At 42.7% G+C, this 20500-nt stretch overlaps 1 long non-coding RNA gene and 1 pseudogene across 1 annotated transcript in view; one reads left to right on the top strand and one right to left on the bottom strand.

Annotated features, from left to right (window-relative positions):
- The window catches only part of LOC136528551 (uncharacterized), a 3374-nt gene extending 1939 nt beyond the window's left edge, over positions 1-1435 (top strand). The window contains exons 2-3 of the long non-coding RNA XR_010777105.1: positions 840-956; positions 1311-1435. This is a non-coding gene — a long non-coding RNA (uncharacterized lncRNA). The remainder of the gene's footprint in view (positions 1-839; positions 957-1310) is intronic.
- The window catches only part of LOC136528550 (subtilisin-like serine-protease S), a 21883-nt pseudogene extending 1383 nt beyond the window's left edge, over positions 1-20500 (bottom strand).

Genomic DNA, 20500 nt, shown 5'->3' with positions numbered 1-20500 from the left:
AAATCATGATTGTCTTTTGAGATAGTTGTTTGTTTACCTGGATTGATAAGGGGTGAAATAGCCTGCATTGACTTCCGAAGCTGAAATAGTTCTAATGGAAGTTTTCATGTGGTATGTACTCAAGCTCTCACCCTTCATGAAAGGCACATTGTTCAAAAGTATTCTTAAGACTGCATAAGTAATAAAGACTGAAGGTGTCATTTTTAAGAATGAAAATTACCATTATGAAGGTACCATTTGCCAGTCTGATATATGAAGAAAATGATCTATCAGTTGTTCCTGCAGCTACTGTGAGCATCCATAGCGCAAGGTTAGTTGCTGAGCCCTGTCTCCCAGCATTTCCTGCTGAAGAAACGACCAGTATTCCATTGATTGTCGAATGGAATGACCCAATGGATATGGCATCGCTGAGATAGTCACCTTGAGGATAGTCTGGACCTAGAGACACAGATATAATGTCGACGCCATCTCTGATGGCATCATCAACTGCTGCGAGAATGTCAACATCATAACAACCAGAATCCCAGCAGGCCTTATAGGCTGCAATCCTTGCCATCGGGGCTCCTCCCCGACCTCCTCCAGTGCCCAAACCTCCGTAGTTCATGTTTCTGACAAATCTTCCAGCTGCTATTGAGGCAGTATGGCTGCCATGCCCTGAGCTCTCTCTTGGAGATATGAACTTGATGGCATTTTTACTTGAACCACTCTCTTCTGTTTGGTATCCATTGAGGTAATATCTACCTCCTACTTATCTTCCTATTGTATTTGGGTAAATGGGTGACTTTATAAAATCAATACTGGATACTGTGCGTTAATTTTAAAGCATGTACCTGTTACAGGTGAAATTTGATGGTGAATTTGCCTCTCTGCTTTGGCATTGCCCTCTCCATCTTTTAGGAACCAGATGCATCCCATGATCACTGAAACTAGGGGATTCTGGCCAAATTCCTGTGAAGGTAAACAGTTAACTAGAATTTCATGATTTTGATGGACAGGTTTATATCAATCTGATGCCATCCTTTTTGTTTCTAAACTTTATGGCCAAACAATCATTTGATGCGTAATTTAAACATGACAATACAAACATCATGTGGAAGGAAAGGTGCATACTGCCCGTTGCAACGCTGACATGTCTTGGTAGTTTGTAAGCTAGAGTACAACTGGAATTATTGATGGAAAGAACATAACAAATATTCACACTGACTGAAAAATGTCAGTACAATTTGAACTGAGTATGCTATTGCAATTCTACTCACCTGTGTCAATGAATCCAACAATGACGTTCTCCTGGTTCTTGGTGGACAATCCAGGGACCTCACCCTCTGCATTGGTGGACAAGCCCATGAAATCCCAAGAATGGGTGGTGCACAATCTCCTTTTTGTGTTTGGGAACACCGAGACGACACCAGGCATCTCTGAAGAAACGCACATCAGAGTTAGCTTTTTGGCATCACTGCCGTCACAGCTGGACTCATTTCATGGCTTGCCTTTTGTTCAGTGTGCTACGTGTTAAAACCATTCTAATCACAAGGTCATAGATCTAGCCGGATACTTCTTGTAAATGAATTGCATGTCCTAGGACATGAACTAGACAGAGATTAGAGGGAGGAGTAGTGCTAGGTTACCAACCATCGTAAGCCTTCGATCCAGAGGCATCTGCCATGGACGTTGCGTCGGTGTCTGCGCTAGGACAGTGACGGTTGGTGAAGACGGTGTCGGTAATGAGCAGTGGCGACCGGCAGTGAAGACCGATGGCGGCGCAGTGCAGTGGAGGTGCTTCCCGTCACTGGCTACGCCCCTCACTAGATCGGGTTTAGGGTTTGTCGGTGGGGAGCTCGGCTCAGGCGAACCTCGTGCGTAGAGCCGTCGGCCCCCACCTCTATTTATTGCGCAGTGTGACAGGGGCCCTCCAGCCATAGTAGGCTGGACGCCCCCGATCAGGGCGCGGATCAAAGGCCCAACTGAACCGTTGGGCCCAGTTTAGGATTAGAGATCAATCTAACACTCTCCCCCTTGATCTCCTACCATCTTTCAATTTCATATCATTTACTTTTGTTCATTTCATTACAGATTAGCGCATAGAGCATGTTTCATCGTCATGGTCAATTGCCGATAGATTTAACAGCTACAACACACCACTCTGTTCTGAAATAGATACTTAACTTTGGGCCTTCCTTTGTCCAGAAATTATAGGCTTTCCCTTAAACCCATGCCAGCTACATGTTCTCTAAATACGTTGGGTGGTAAGCCTTTTGTAAGCGGATCCACGAGCATATTTTCGGTAATTATATGCTCAAGACTTATGACATGATTCCGGACTTTATCTTTCACAACATAATACTTTATGTCAATATGTTTGGCAGTACCACTTGACTTATTGTTGTGAGCATACTGTACTACCGGATTATTATCGCAGTATAACTTAAGTGGTCTATAGATGTCGTCAACCACCTTCAAACCGGGTATGAACTTCTTTAGCCAGTTCACCTGCCCCATTGCCTCATAACACGCTACAAACTCGGCATACATTGTAGACGATGTAGTGACGATTTGCTTTGAGCTTTTCATGAAATAGCTCCCCCTGCGAGAGTGAATACATATCCAGACGTGGATTTTCTATCATCTCCCGCATAATCAGAATCTGAATATCCCACTATATGGAGTGAATCAGACCTTCTATATGTCATCATGAGGCTTTTCGTTCCTTACAAATAACGCAAGACTTTCTTTACTAATTTCCAGTGTTCTATTCTAGGATTGCTCTGGAATCTGTCAAGTAACCCGGCAACAAATGCCAAGTAGGGCGCGTACATACTTGAGCATATTGTAAGCTTCCGACAGCTGAAGCATATGGAACCGCTTTCATTTGATCGATCTCATATTGGTTCCTGGGGCATTGAAAATCCACATATCTGTCGCCCTTGACTATAGGAGCAGGTGAGGGACTATATTTGTGCATACTAAATTTCTTTAAGATCCTTTCTATATATGCCTTTTGTGACAGTCCTAATACCCTTTTACTTCTATCTCGGTGAATCTCGATTCCTAGAACAAATGAGGCTTCACCAAGATCTTTCATATTAAATTTTGAGGACAAAAACTTCTTTGTCTCTAGTAGTAGACTGGCATCACTACTAGCAAGTAAGATATCGTCCACATACAGGACAAGGAAGATAATCTTCCCATTCTTAAACTTTGCATTGACACAATTGTCCTCAACATTCTCTTTAAACCCAAAATTCCTTATTATCTGATCAAACTTCAAGTACCACTGTCTTGAAGTTTGTTTTAATCCACAAATGGACTTCTTTAGGCGGCATCCCATTCGTTATTTTCCTTCCATGACAAAACCTTTCGATTGTGCTATGTAAACATTTTCCTCTAAGTTCCCGTTGAGAAATGTCGTCTTTACATCCATCTGATGTAATTCTAAATCATAATATGCCACTAATGCCATTATGATTCTGAAGGAATCTTTACATGAGACTGAAGAAAATGTCTCATTGTAATCAATCCCTTCTCTTTACGTAAAGCTTTTTGCCATAAGTCACGCTTTATATCTCTCTATATTCTCTTGAGAGTCAAGTTTTGTTTTGTAGACCCATTTATAGCCTACTGTTTTAGCTCCTTTAGAAATTATTTCCAAGTCCTAAAGTTTATTGGCATTCATTTATTTTATTTCATCTTCCATGACCTCAAGCCACTTTGATGAATGATCACTTCTCATGGCTTCTTCAAATAAGGTGGGATCATCCTCTATTTGAAATTTTTCAGTGTTGTATACTTCATAGTCAGCAGGAATAGCTGATTTTCTAACTCTTTAAGACCTTCTAGGGGCCTCCACATTTGGCACATCTTCTGTTTGAGGCTGTTGTTGCTCCCCCTCATGTGTGGCAATAGGTTCTACAGGATCCTAAAGAACAGGTTCCTCATCATCATTCATTGTTGCCACAGGCGGAATAACAATAGGTGCTGGCACCACAGTATCTTGCACTGTTGGTGTAGCGACAGCAAGTAGTGAAAAAATAGCTCATGAATCATCGGAGTGGGCGCATACACCCACCTCTCTTCAAGGTCAATTTCTCGAGCTACCATGCTCTCCCTCATCATTTCATCCTCTAGGAAGACAGCGTGTCTCGTTTCCACAAACTTTGTATGTCTGTTCGGACAGTAGAAACGAAAATCTTTTGACTTTTCTGGGTAGCCAATGAAATGACAACTTACTATTTTGGGATCTAACTTCTCAATATTTGGGTTAAATACTTTAGCCTCAGCAGGACTCCCCCACACACGTAAGTGGTGGTTTAGTGAGGGTACTCTTCCTGTCCACAACTCATACGGTGTTTTGGGCACCGACTTAGTTGGTACTCTATTGAGAATATAAATGGCGGTTTTTAACGCCTCTATCCACAGGCACAACGGTAAGGTGGAGTAACTTATCATACTACACATCATATCCATCAGGATACGATTGCGTCTTTCAGCTACTCCATTCTGCTGAGGTTCACCCGGTGTAGAATACTGGGCTACTATGCCATTCTCCTATAAGAATCTTGCAAAAGGTCTAGGAACTTGGTCATATAGAGTATGTCGACTGTAGTACTCCTCCCACGGTCGGACCTGACTATCTTAATCTTTAAATTGTGTTAGTTTTTAACTTCTGCCTTAAATATCTTAAATTTATCTAATGCTTCTGTTCTTTCTTTGATAGGATAAATATAGCCATAATAGGAGTAATCATCTGTGAATGTTATGAACGAATCATAACCATCCACACTCTTTACAGGAAATGGATCACAGATGTTTGTGTGAATAATCTGTAAAATTCCTACGCTTCATTTGGCATCTTTCTTAATTTTCTTTACATACTTTTCTTTTATGCATTCTCTGCATTATTCTAAATCTGAGAACTCTAATGGAGGAAGAATATTATTCTTAACTAGTCTTTCTATTCTCCCCCTTGAAATATGGTCTAAAAGACAGTGCCATAATTTCAACAACACATCGTGAGCTCTCTTTCGTTTTCTGTTTACATCCGCAGATGAGGATACATTCTCATTGTCGCACGCAACGTTTCCATTATTGCATACAACATTCACATCATCACGTAGTGATAACAAATAAAGCTCATTTTGTAAGATAGCAAGACCAATGCATGTATTATTAAATGTTATCTTACATTTGCCATTTTCAAAATAGCAATCATATCCATCATTATCTAAGCTTGAAACACTAATCAAGTTTCTCTATAAAGAGAGAACATAAAGTATATCTCTAAGTAAAAGTGGAAGCCATCAGCATGCTCTAGAGAAAGATCGCCAATGGCTTTGACATCTGCTCGAACTCTATTTGCAACTTTAACGTGTCTTTCTCTTCTTTGCGTAGTCCTCGTCGAACGAAATCCCTATAAGAAATTAGCAACATGAACAGTTGCACCTGAGTCAATCCACCAAGTAGATTTCGAATATTGTACATACAGAAATCCATTTATAAACGTAATAATGTTCTCACCTTTATTTACCATGATCATCTTTAAGTAATCGGGACAGTCTTTCTTATAATGTCCCGTCTTCTTGCAATAGAGACACTGGTCTTTCTCTACTGTGAACTTGTTCTACTAAGGCTGATGCAGCATGGGACCCTTTCCCTTTGGCTTTGAGGAGTTAGCATTATTATTTTTTTTCTTGTTATCTTTCACATAATTAATAGTGCCACCATTGGCAGCTTTCATTCTCTCCTCCTCTTACACACACATAGCCATGAGCCTCTCTAAGTCCCACTTCTTGGGCTGTATGTTGTAGTTGACAACAAAAGTTTCAAACTCCTTAGGCAAGGAAGCAAAAATTAGATGGATAAGAAACTCTTCCTTAAGAGCCAGATTCATTGATTTTAGCTTGGATGCCAAATTACTCATCATTGGTATGTGCTCTCTTATGCCACCATTTCTAGAGTACCTCTCCGTCATCAGGTGCTTTATCAGCTGGGTAGCATATGTCTTTGAAGAGCCAGTGAACTGACTCTTTATTCTATCGAGGTACTCAGTGATGGTGTCACACTCTGGGATTGAGCCCACAATTGCAGACTCAATCATGTTCTTTATCACAGCCATATATTTCTTGTTAGCAGTGACCCACTTCCTATGCTCAAGGTCATAGGACATCTTTTGAGATGCAAAATCCCTCTCTTTAGTTGCCCAAGTGGCATCAGCCTCGTTTGTCTCCCTCATCGGTGCCACAGGCTCAGTGGGACACAGTGAGATGACTACCTAGTCCACCTCAGCCAAGATAAAGGCCAGTTCAATCTTTTTCTTTCACTCCGTGTAGTTATCATCTTTGAGAGTGGGGATCTCTTTGATACAACCCATCAAGTTGTATCCGCCTGAAAACACAATTCATATAGAGTAAGAACATAAACATAATAATAACAAATTGTATGCCTTAGTTCCAACGTTGGTCAAAATTAAAACATACAATTGTCCTCTACACTAATTCTACATCACCGTTGGGCAGAAATAGAATTAATGCATGACATAATATCATAGTATTACCATTAATCAATGTTGGTCAGAATAATAATAATATTATAATAAACTAAAAACATACCATTTTTTAAAATTAAATTCTCCCGTTGGTTCGAATTTAATAATGAAAATAACAACTTTAAATACGCAGTGGAAAATTAATTCAATTTAATGAATTTTACCCATAGGCAAAAAACTCTTTTCTATTTTCTTTGAGCCATTTATCCATTTTCTAGAAAAAAACTTTTACTGGAAAATAAAAAAGTAAAAAATGACTCAATTTTAGCACTGTTCATTGGCCCAGCAAGGAAAACTAGCTCGGCCCACTTCTCAGCGCGTGCACTGCCCGCACCCAGGCCGCAACCTGGGCCTAGGCCGGCAAAGCCATGCGGCGTGCTCGCACGCCTAGGCCACAAGTCGGCCCGATCAACCGGGGCCGTCTGTTTTGATCCGACGGCCGAGCGTCAATGTCGCAGTATCAAAACCCCCCTAGCCGCGGCTGACCCTGAAACCCTAGACCATTCGGTTCTCTTCTCTCTCTTTGCCACGCTCCGTTCTCTCCTCAGCGCAGCAGCAGCGAGCAGCCGAGCGAAACGCAAGCAATGAGCGGCAGCCATGGCACCGTCGCCGGCCCCCTCGCCAGTGTGCGTGCTCCCCAACGGGTGAGCATGCCGCCGTTGAGCGGTCTTGGCAGTGGTGCCCTGACCCCCTCCAAAACCCTAGATCTGACCCTGATCTCTTCTCCTCCTCCTCTGTCTTGGTCCCGCGATGGTACGGAGACGATGATGGCGCCATCACCGGCCCTCTCACCGACGCGCGCTCCCCAGCGGGTGAGCGCGTCACCGTCGAGCGGCCTGGCTGCGGCACCCTTTGCCCGAGCACCCGCCCATGCGCCGACGAGGCAGCGGCGAGGTAGGTCTCTTCCACTTTCCCTTTTCTTTTCCTTTGATTTTTCTTTCTTCTTTTCTCGGATCTATCCGATTTAGGGTTGGGGATGGGTTTAGGATTGAGATTAGGGTTTGGCTAGGGTTAGGGTTTCACTGTTCTTCTTCCTCGTGATTGATTCGTGGGTTAGGTTTCGGCTTTGAGATCCGAGACCCTTTCTTTTCTCTGTTCTTCACCCGATTAGGATTAGGGTTCGGTGACCCTCTTCTTTTCTCAGATCCGAACGGATCTACTCTGTGTTTTATCGTTCACCCGTTCTAGATCTAAAACCCTAGAAAAACTTGGCTCTGATACCATTGTTAAAACCATTCTAATCACAAGGTCATAGATCTAGTCGGGTACTTCTTGTAAATGAATTGCATGTCCCAGTACATGAACTAGACAGAGATTAGAGGGAGGAGTAGTGCTAGGTTACCAACCATCATAGGCCTTCGATCCAGAGGCGTCTGCCATGGGCATTGCGTCGGTGTCTGCGCTAGGGCAGCGACAGTCGGTGAAGACGGTGTCGGTGATGAGCAGTGGCGACCGGCGGTGAAGACCGATGGCGGCGCAGTACAGTGGAGGTGCTTCTCGTCACTGGCTACGCCCCTCACTAGATCGGGTTTAGGGTTTGTCGGTGGGGAGCTCGGCTCAGGTGAACCTCGTTGAAAGGACCTAGGATGCCACCTAGAGGGGGGGGTGAATAGGCATTTCTAAAAATTAACACCTTTAAATACGGAAATGGAAACTCCAAATAAAGAGTAGTACCACCCCTCACAAGTTAGCCACAGAGTATACAAGGTATAAATAATGTATCTCGAAGCTATAACCCTGCAACACAAAGTTAGAACTGAAAATAAATATTTTCAGCATAGAGCTCTAATACCGGACATGTCCGGTATGAATACCGGACGTGTCCAGTATGCACGGTTTCTGTAGAACAGCCCCGAACTTGCTCCTTTCGATTTCTATCTTCAAACCAAACTACAGGTACCTACTAAAGATATCAATATACAAGAGAACCTGCACAAGAGCTGGAGCAACACAAATATCAAATGAAATGCGAATTGAGACACGATATTTGTTTTACCAAAGTTTGGACTCGTTCGAGTCCTACTCTCCGTTGAGGGGGCTGCGGGCGACCCAGCAAAGGTCAGCCCTAGAGGGTACCACGAAGGTCACTCTAGCCAGAGTCTTTTCCAACTCCTTTTCCTCCTTCCACTAGATGATTCCGAGGCGGCGGAATCGACCGTTACAAACTTTTTGAGGCACACCATAATCTCTCGGGTGCTCTTTGGCGACGCCTAATCGTCTAGGACCAAAGAGTCCAAGAGTAACAAATGCGAATCACGAGATTGACAATATGCACAAGTGCTCAAGTGGTTGGATTTCTCTCTTTTTGAATTTCACTCAACCCACAATTTGATTTGTCAAATTTGATCAATCACTCACTAAGAGAGGGTTGGGAGAGTTAGCAAGGCTCAAAAACGTGTGTGTATGTCAGTAGAATCAGCAGCCTCCAAAGGTGGAGGCTTGGGGGTATTTATAGCCCCCTTGAAAAACTAGCCGTTTTATAGCCGTTGCCATACCGAACACGTCCGGTATGACTCACACTGCGCCAACGGTAACTAAGTTATAGTGATGTTATGAGGCGTCAGAACATCCGATGAATGCCGGGACTTCCGACCATTGGACTCTCGACTTACGTCAGAACTCCCGACCCTCAGCAAATTTGAAAAACATGTAACTGAGTTAAAGTTAGTGAGGTGTCGGAACTCCCAACGCATGTCGGAACTCCCGACCGTCGGAACTCCCAACTCACGTCAGAACTCTCGACCCTCAAGGCTTTTGAAAACTAGCCATTGGCTTCTGGTAATGCATACCGGACACGTCCGGTATGACCAGGACAGTGAACGCTCCAAGTCAGTTAAAGTGTGAGACGTCGGAACTCCCAATCCTTGCCGGGACTCCCGACCGTCGGAACTCCTGACTTACGTCGAAACTCCCGACGAACCAACCCGAGAACAACAATTTTACAGCTGCTGGGCAAATACCGGACACGTCCGGTATCAATACCGGACACGTCTGGTATTGCCAGACCAGCAAAGATAAAGTTAGCTCTTTTGTCACTCAAATACTCAAAACTCACATGGGTTGGCTTGAGCACTTATGAAACATTATCTATCAACATGATGCATCCCTCTTAATAGTATGGCATACCTAATAAACTCAAGATCAAAGGAAAAATAAATTTATACCACTTGAGTTAATTTCTTTTGAATTGGTGCCGTCCCTTCCAATCTCCATCGAGTAAGGGTGCTAACATGTTGATGTTGATCTTTTCACTTGAGCATAGCCATCTTGAGCATGTGACTTGATTCCATTCATCAAATTTGAATAATCCCAAATATATCAAGTCACTTCCATCAAACACTCCAATAGTGATTTGATCCTCCACATAAACATGAACATCATAGCTTGATTAGTACCTCAACTAAATGCAAGTACTTCCTTCTTCACCCTAGCTAGGTTCTTCGGCCACCAAGCCGTCGCTTGCCCTTCACCCTTGCTTAGTACCTCGAAGCCTTTCCTTGCTATCTTCACCATCTCAAGCCATCAAGTCACATCTTGTGTTGAATCATCCATTCATGTATTGCTATCTTTTTCATTTCAATTTAGCAAGCTTCAAATATGAGACCAATCCATATGCAATCCCTTATGTCTCATTAATTAATTCTTACAAGCTTGCTTTCACATAGTACATGGAAATCCCACAATAATTAAGTCTTTGCATGAATTCTATTTGCATTGTTGTCTTGTGCTTGAACTAGATTGTTTACACAACAACACATCATTTTGGCTTTCATTAAGTACCTGTGAGATAACCTATTACATGTCCACACTTAGCAAACGGGTTAGTCCTTTAATCACGTTGTCATTCAATCAACCAAAACCCACTAAAGGGCTAGATGCACTTTTAATCTCCCCCTTTTTGGTGATTAATGACAACTTGATTAAAGCTTACACAAGGATATAAACATTTATGTTTTTGGGTTCAATGATTTATGAGAAGCTCCCTCTTAATATGTGCTTATGAGTAGAATTTACAAAATGACCTCAAATGTCAATTGCACATACTAAAACATATAGGAGACTCCCCCTAAATCATTGCATCCGTGGGGTGCATGTGTGTGTGACAAAGCGAAACCACGATGCATATGACAAGATATATCACACAAGAATAAATATAGAGACATCACATCAAATATTTTCATTCTAGCATACATAGTCCTTATGAAAATAAATATAACACATGTAATTCACACATAGCACTCATTATAAATTTTCTCAAGTCCAGAAACCACTGATATATAAATAAAGATCATGTCTCAAGAGATACATAGATAAAGCATAAGTAAGTCTCATCTCTCATATGATACAAACTGTCTCAAACTCAAGATACATCAATGAAGCTCAAAAAATGAAAACCACTACAGCCTACAGTACATATCTTCAGGTACAAAGATAAGCAAATAAAACTATCCTGAAGCTTTAATCAGTCTCTCTCCCCCTTTGTCATCTATCACCACAAAGGTCCAACAATGACATACTAAGGACAAAGGGGCTACAAGCTATCACTGAAAGCTGAGATCACTCATCATCATCATCATCACCAGCATCCTCGTCATCTGAGCGTGCAACACCGGCTAGACGAGAACCACCCGCACCAGACGGGTCATAGCCACCAGACCCGTAGTAGCCACCACCACCTGTCAGGTCACTCCACCAATCTGTGGCATAGTCATCTACAGTGCTGGGATGTGGCTGAGAGTGAGTAGGCACACGAGCCTGAAGTGGTAGAGTGTTAGGGTGCTCAGGTGCCTGCTGCTGCTGTCTTTGAAGGAACTCAACATACTCTCTGTCATATCTGGCCTGCTGCTGCTCCTCAGTCTCCTGCTCACTAGCTGCCTCATCTGGTAGTGGAGACCTAGGAGGATCAAGCTTAAGCCTAGAAGTAATTTGCTTCAAGGTTCGAGTATCCTTCTTCCTAGCCTCCCTCTCCTTTTGCTGCCTGGTCTGGATGTCTTGCCTGGTCTAGATGTCTCGACACATCCCAAATATGGAGCTGAAAAGCCTGCGGATAGGCGAGGGAGGACTGCCACGGCATGAAGTAGAACGTGAAGGAGCATGTGGTGAAGGTGAAGCTCCTGCTGGTGCATCACTCCCAGGTGCATCTGCCTCTAGTGCTGCTGCTCCTCCTGGTCCTGCTAGAGGTAACCCTGTCTTAGGCAGATCTGTAACAATCTTCAGGGCCTTGTGAATCTTATCATACTCGAATGTGTGCCCTGTCACCTGCTCAATCATATGCATGATATAAGGAGCAAAACCATAGCCCTTGAGGGGCCTCTCTCCAACACTCCTGATCTCGGACCAAATAAAGTCAAACACGCTGAAGGGCCGAGCATCAGGTGTCATCCTATGGAGTAGGTTCCTAGAGTAATCAGCAATGTTGCCCTTGTCTCCACCCTTACAGTCAATAGTCTTCCTGAACATCCTGTCCAGGTATCTATAGGTAGGGTGAAGACCTAGAACCTTCCCCATAGCTCCTCTCTCACCACCAGGAGGATACATATATGCGAGCTACTCAGGAGGTAACACCTACTCGGTGTGGATCATGTCCCTCTAGAGATCATCCTCTGAGAAGCCAAGGCAAGCGGCAAAAACATCATAGTCAACACTGTACCACTGACCCTCAAGCATCTAGTGCATCCACCTCTCATCCTCCTCAACGAACAGAGTAGCATAAAACTGAGCTACTACCTCTGTGTTCTAGTCATGCTGGAACTCCATGATCTCATAAACCCCAGTGCACTGGTAAATAGCAATGGCATGATCAACTGAGGTCTTCTACAACTCTCTAATGTACTGCTAGTCAATCCACTGAGACCTGGCAATCACTGGGTTCCTAGTGAGAATCACACTGGAGTAGTAGTCCAAGTGAAAGGCTATCTGGAAACGGTGATCAAACTGAACCTTAGGTAAGCCTCTCGGATCAATTCTTTGCTCATCTCTAGCTTTCCTAGTCATACCTTTTCCCCTGTAGTCAACTCTAAAAACATAGGAGGGCACATTGGGTAGACGTGTCTCAAGGAGACCATAATGCATCCCCTGACCAGGCTGGTGCTGAACTGGAGGAACTGGCTCCTCCTCCTCAATCTCCTGCTCCTCATCTGAGCTGTCACCATCTGATCCTCTGTGAGTGCTCTTCCTCTTTCTTTCTTCTCTAGACTTCACCCTGAACTCATCAGTGTTAGTGTCAGAAGAAGGGCTCCCTGACCCTTCTGCATACTGAGTTGTTGCACTAGAGGCAGCCCTAGTAGACCTCTTGCTGGTTGGCTTGAATCTAGGATGCATCTCCTGTCTCGCCATCTTGTACTTCTCAAGTGCTGGATCATGCCTGTGCTTGGACCTCGGCTCCTGTTGTCCACTCATGGCTGTTGTCCTGTATCCAAAGATTTTCATAGAATTTTAGATACATACCCATAGCTTATTCTCGAATTGCGATTAGACATAGAATCTTTTATCCATGGTTTTACAATCATCTTGACATACAACTGTCAAAAAGTTTGCAAAACGTAGATACAAAAGAAGCTAAGCCTAACAAACAATTCTAGGATAGGATTGAATCAAAGGAGAGCAGAGAGCCTGCTCTACTGGGCCGTACCGGACACATCCGGTAGCATACCGGACATGTCCGGTATGGGCGACCAGCAACCCTAACTAGGGTTCCTTGATTCAAACCATCACGGATCAATTCCAAGCTTTGGACATTGCTTCTATATCACCAATGCAGCATATTGACTGAAGGAATTTCAAAATCATGCATGGACCATGTAGATCGGACGAGGTCCGTGATTAGGGTACCTTGAGAGAAGAGATGAGAAGACGATGAGAAATCCAAATCCCTAGGCCTTCAATCTTGATGCAAGCCTTCTCCAATGCGATCTCCTTCTCTCCTTTTCCTTGGTGAAATCCTTAGTCGCCCTAGGTGGGGAAGAAGGGCGTCGGCTAGTTGGTTTGGAGGAGACAAGTCTGTTTGGGCCGAAGGGGTATGCTCGGTTTTATAGCCCCGCTCATACCGGACACGTCCGGTATACGCGGGCTGGCCCAATTTATTCCAAAATGTGTTTTCTCTCTTTCAATCCCCTTTTCTGTTATTTCTCAGTCCAAAAAGGTATATAATCTTGATCCATACTGAGTATCATCACTTTCCTTATCCAATGTCATAAATTGATTTTCTCTTTTCCAAATATTTGGCATATACAAGATTTTGCTTACTTGAGAGAGATAGAGTGAGACATAGTAGATTGTGGACTTAAGAAAGCCATGTCATGTGTGATTAGCCAATCAAACAATCAAGGAGAGCTATAATCATCACATGACAAGGCTAGGTCACAAAGACTAAGATTCAAATAGTTTTTCAAATTCACACCACCTACACATGCTAGTTATGGGTTTTGAAAAATATCTCTCCTATGTCACACAAATGCACATTCTAACATATAAAGGGCCTTAGATGCACTTACAATGTATGTATGTAAACACATACCTTTGCCTTGAGCCCACAAGAATACCACTAAGAAGATAAACAACATGATGAACTTTATGTTGACCTCAATTGCCAAATAATCATGCTAGATATATTTTCATCCAAAGAACTACAAAGAATGCTAGATAAATTTGTTAGTCCACAATGGTGCAAAATAGAAATTTAGCTCCCCCTAAATAAGTGCTTCAAGTAATTTGAATGACTTTCAACAAGCACTTTTATTCTATTAAGAAATTGAGAGCCAAGTTTCCATTTTGACCATAAACCAAATAAAATTGCCATATTTACAATTGAGTTCAAGAAATGCTCACAATCCACTTAGTTTTGATAAATCACAAGCTTTTGAGTAAGTTAAGGATATATGAAAATATACGGATCAAAGACTCAGTTGTAATTCAAATTGTGTTCTGGTTGCTGCAATACCGGACACGTCCAGAATACAAAGAACAGAAAACACTTACTTTCTGTCCCTGGCCATACCAGACACGTCTGGTAGGCATACCGGACACGTCCGGTAGGTGCAGGACAGACACAATTAATTTGCTGCTTGTGATTCTTTGTTTAGCTTTATTATTTATTGTGTACTAGCATCTCAACAAATAAATTACTCAACTAGAGAGCGATCAAAAGCATCATATGGCAAAGTAAAATTTCTTTTAATTGAATCTAATTAGCCACTTTCATTATTTCACAAATGTACCTATTTGTGAACTATAGAACACAAAACGAACAAAGTGACTATCTTAAAAGGTTTAGGTACTTATTACCAATGATGAGGATGAAATATATGATATGTTTATTGAATTATCTTTGGGTCAACCATATAAGGGATTATGATAAGAATTGGTTAATAGATTGAGTGAATATTGTCAAATTGCTTGCTCAACCACCCCGAAGGTTTCATCTCATCACCAAGTACCTACATCATTAACCTAAGCACACTTTGGTACCCAACTCTTGTTGGGTCCTTTTGAGTTAGTCAACAAGTGCTTAGGCACCCAAATGGCTTTAGCACTAGTTTGTGGTGAACACATCACCTTACTAATGCTAACTCTATTTGTGGTCTTCCTAAGCATATCATGATAAACAAATGTGTTCAGCTTAGGTGAGTTACCATTTGGGCATTCATAGCATAGATGCCCTTTTCTTTTACAAGCATATCATATGCGGCCTTTGTTTTCTCTATGCTTGTTTTGCTTGTATGGACATCTATCAACCTTGTGGCCCATCTCATTGCATCCATAGCATCTTCTTATTGCAACTTGGGCTTCCTTTCTTGCCTCTTTGTACATTGGACATTTCTTGGTAGAAGCCTTTAGATTTATGGCTTCAACCTTGTCGGCTAACTCTTGTGTGGACACATAGTCCACTCATGTCCATACAATCCACAACTATAGCATATTCTTTTTCCATGTTTCTTGCTCTTGGTTGGGTTGGCCTTGCTTGAGATGTGATTCTTTTGTTAGGCTTTGGAGGAAGCAAGGTTTGAACCCTTCTCAAGCTTCTTCACCATGTTATCACGATTATCTTGATAAGGTTGTGCTTTCTCCTTACCCTTCAACCGAATCACATCTTTCTTTAATCTTTTCACCTCTTCTTTAAGCTCTAAGTTTTCTATGAGATTTGGCTCAATCAAAGATGGGCTTGCTTGAGGAGCACACTCATTAGTATAAGAAATATTTAATTGAGATGGTGTACTAGTGAGTGAATGTGTGAGAGGTTGAGAGAATTTTACCGATGTGATCACAACCTCATGAGCTACCTCAAGCATGATGCTTGATTCTACTACTTCATCATGAGAGCACTTTAGATGAACATAGTTTGCTTGTAGCACATCATACTTGCTTGATAGTTCATCTAGCCTTGCCTTGAGCTCCAAGTTTTCCTTCTCTAGTTGTGAAACACTAGAAGAGGATTTAGTAACTAAAGCATGCTCAATTGACAATTTTTCATACCTTTCACTTAGAGCCTTTAGTTCTTCCATCTTGGAGATGAGAAACAATTCTTGCTTTTGAAGTGATTGCTCTTGCTTCTCAATCTCTTCTTCAAGCTCATCATTCTTTTCAACTATCTTTATGATGATGAACTTGTCTTTGCGGTTGAGATGATCAAGGTTGTAGTTGTCTTCAACTTCAACATCACTCTCATCTTGATCATCTACTTATGCTTTCTCCTTTTCTTAATCTTTCTTGTTACTCTTTTTCTTGCTTTTCTTGGCCATGAGACACAAATGTTGAGTATCATGAGATACTGAGGTTGACTCATCACTTGGTTGCCACCGGGTTTGAGCATCGTTGCAAACAGCTACTTGCTAGTCTGCTCTCTCGGCCATACCGGACACGTCCGGTTCATGCAGGCAGATAGCAGGTCATGCACTGCTAGCACTTCTTGCTCCGGCTCAGCGCTCTTGAGGTCTTGTGAGGCTTCTTCGCTGTATGATGACACAATGGACAAACTTTCCATTGACTCGATCTCAAGTACATCATCACATTTGTATTTTCCATATAAATCAAAAAATCTAGTCCAAATGAGATGAGCACTCTCCGGAGGTGGTTGTCCATTGAAGATTGCCTCATCTTGAACCTCTACACTCAATGTACTCAAAATAATATTAATAGCTTGAGCATTGAGTTGCACGCATATCTCTTTCTCTTTTGACAAATTTTTATAGTTGCTCCAATCAACTATGGGAAGAGGTATGCTTGCATCCACAATATGCTCAACAAGAGGACTAATATCTCTAAAAGAATTAAGTACATGTATTGACCAAGTTAGAAAGTTTGAACCATTATTTTGGAGAAGCACCGGCTCCAACTCGATAGACGTCGACATCCTTTTCTCACGGCGGTGAAGCTTTAGGTGAGAACCTTGCTCTGATACCAATTGAAAGGACCAAAGATGCCATCTAGAGGGGGGGTGAATAGGTATTTCTAAAAATTAACACCATTAAATACGAAAACGATTAGAAAAGGGAGTTTCCAAAATGGAAACTCCAAATAAAGAGTAGTACCACTCCTCACAAGTTAGCCACAGAGTATACAAGGTATAAATAATGTATCTAGAAGCTATAATCCTGCAACACAAAGTTAGAACTGAAAATAAATATTTTCAGCACAGAGCTCTAATACCGGACATGTCCGGTATGCACGGTTTCTGCAGAACAGCCTCGAACTTGCTCCTTTCGATTTCTATCTTCAAACCAAACTACAGGTACCTACTAGAGATATCAATATACAAGAGAACCTGCACAAGAGCTGGAGCAACACAAATATCAAATAAAATACGAATTGAGACACGATATTTGTTTTACCGAAGTTCGGACTCGTTCGAGTCCTACTCTCCGTTGAGGGGGCTACGGGCGACCCAGCAAAGGTCAGCCCTAGAGGGTACCACAAAGGTCACTCTAGCCAGAGTCTTTCCAACTCCTTTTCCTCCTTCCACTAGATGATTCCGAGGCGGCGGAATCGACCGTTACAAACTTTTCGAGGCACACCACAATCTCTCGGGTGCTCTCTGGCGACGCCTAACCGTCTAGGACCGAAGAGTCCAAGAGTAACAAATGCGAATCACGAGATTGACAATATGCACAAGTGCTCAAGTGGTTGGATTTCTCTCTTTTTTAATTTCACTCAACCCATAATTTGATTTGGTAAATTTGATCAATCACTCACTAAGAGAGGGTTAGGAGAGTTAGCAAGGCTCAAAAATATGTGTGTATGTCAGCAGAATCAGCAGCCTCCAAAGGTGGAGGCTTGGAGGTATTTATAGCCCCCTTGAAAAACTAGCCGTTTTATAGCCGTTGCCATACCGGACACGCATATCGGACACGTCCGGTATGACTCACACTGCGCCAACGGTAACTAAGTTACAGTGATGTTGTGAGGCGTCGGAACTCCCGATGAATGCCGGGACTTCCGACCGTCGGAACTCCCGACCCTCAGCAAATTTGAAAAACATGTAACTGAGTTAAAGTTAGTGAGGTGTCGGAACTCCCGACCATCGGAACTCCTGACTCACGTCGGAACTCCCGACCCTCAAGGCTTTTGAAAACTAGCCGTTGGCTTCTGGTCATGCATACTGGACACGTCTGGTATGACCAGGACAGTGAACCCTCCAAGTCAGTTAAAGTGCGAGACGTCGGAACTCCCGATCATTGCCGGGACTCTCGACCGTCGGAACTCCCGACTTACGTCGGAACTCCCGACGAACCAACCTGAGAACAACAATTTTACAGCTGCTGGGCAAATACCGGACACGTCCGGTATTGCCAGACCAGCAAAGATAAAGTTAGCTCTTTTGTCGCTCAAATACTCAAAACTCACATGGGTTGGCTTGAGCACTTATGAAACATTATCTATCAACATGATGCATCCTTCTTAATAGTATAGTATACCTAATAAACTCAAGATCAAAGGAAAAATAAATTTATACCACTTGAGTTAATTTCTTTTGAATTGATGCCGTCCCTTCCAATCTCCATCTAGTAAGGGTGCTAACATGTTGATGTTGATCTTTTCACTTGAGCATAGTCATCTTGAGCATGTGACTTGATTTCATTCATCAAATTTGAATAATCCCAAATATATCAAGTCACTTCCATCAAACACTTCAATAGTGATTTGATCCTCCACATAAATATGAACATCATAGCTTGATTAGTACCTCAACTAAATACAAGTACTTCCTTCTTCACCCTAGCTAGGTTCTTCGGCCGCCAAGCCGTCGCTTGCCCTTAACCCTTGCTTAGTACCTCGAAGCCTTTCCTTGCTATCTTCACCATCTCAAGCCATCAAGTCACATCTTGTGTTGAATCATCCATTCATGTATTGCTATCTTTTTTATTTTAATTTAGCAAGCTTTAAATATGATACCAATCCATATGCAATCTCTTATGTCTCATTAATTAATTCTTACAAGCTTGCTTTCACATAGTACATGGAAATCCCACAATAATTAAGTCTTTGCATGAATTCCATTTGCATTGTTGTCTTGTGCTTGAACTAGATTGTTTACACAACAACACATCATTTTGGCTTTCATTAAGTACCTGTGAGATAACCTATTACATGTCCACACTTAACAAACGAGTTAGTCCTTTAATCACGTTGTCATTCAATAAACTAAAACCCACTAAAGGGCTAGATGCACTTTCACTCGTGCGTAGAGCCGCCAGCTCCCACCCCTATTTATTGTGTAGTGTGGCAGGGGCCCTCCAGCCATAGTGAGCTGGACGCCCCCGATCAGAACGTGGATGAAAGGCCCAACTAGGCCGTTAGGCCTAGTTTAGGATTATAGATCAATCTAACACTACGTACCTATAATAACATACTCTAGAAAGTAGAAACCATGTGTTGTGAAATTACCGGCTAATTTCATGGCTTGCCTTTTGTTCAGTTTGGCCGCGAATCCTTGGAAACCGCTGCTGTAACTGTAGACGTGTGATGCCTGCGCCTTCTCTGAGCTGTGGAGAGGAAGCATCCACTCAAGATACATGATACAGCACTGGAAGCTAGAGGGGTATCGACAGCCAAGGAATGGAAACGAATTTGTTATGGACCTTCCATCGTGAACAGCAGCCAGCATCTGGTGGTGAAGCCTCAAGATGTCATGCTGGCCATCACTGTTTCCCTGCGGCCCTTTGCCCATGTAAACCACATACACCTGAAGTTGGCATCCATTTGGAAAGTGTTACAACCACTGGAAAACCTCAAGAAAGAAGTGGCAGCTCATGAAGTGCAGAAGAGTTAACTACAGTGGAGATAATCCAACAAAGCAGTGGTGTGCATTGGAGTTGGTAGAGTACTGATTGTACCGAAACAAACCTGAGAACTGCTGGAATTGGCTTATAAGCCATGGCTGAAAGTACTGCTGGCTGGTTTGGTGTGAGAGAAAAACACTATTCAAGTCGTGGATTATAAGCCAGATACGAGCGAATAAGTCGAAACGAACGGGGCCGAAGAACTGCAGCGAAGGTCTCCTAGTAGCACCAGGGATAGCCCGAGGAAGAACATAGCTCTGCCTGGAGAAGAAGCCATGACAGACACGCAGCCACACACAGGGATGCGCAGCGCAGATACAAAGGGAAGGACTGCGGTTTGGATGGCAAGTGTGTATAGGAGATCTGTTGTATGAAAGCAGCAGCTTCCTGAAACTGCTGCTAAGTTACTGGATGCGTGGGAAAATAAAGCCTGTACTGGTACTGGAATCCCGGAGGAATGGAACGGGTGGCCGTTAACTGCACTTTTCCTCGTCCCTGCCACTCGCAATCGTAAGCAAGATGGCAACAAGAGTTCATAAATAAATGCAGACAAAGATGTCCAAAGCGTCATGATGCGGTATGGGAACCAAGAAAGCTCAGCTAGTGAGAGCATGACAAATAGGGTATCCGATCTCGGAGATACAAAGAACATGTAGAATGGCTGCTTTCGTGGATAATACCTGTACAT

The sequence above is a fragment of the Miscanthus floridulus genome, chromosome 19 (genome assembly GCF_019320115.1).
Source record: "Miscanthus floridulus cultivar M001 chromosome 19, ASM1932011v1, whole genome shotgun sequence".
NCBI lineage: Eukaryota > Viridiplantae > Streptophyta > Magnoliopsida > Poales > Poaceae > Miscanthus > Miscanthus floridulus.
The sequence above is the reverse complement of the archived record's forward strand: the minus strand, read 5'-3'. Positions and strand labels throughout refer to the sequence as shown.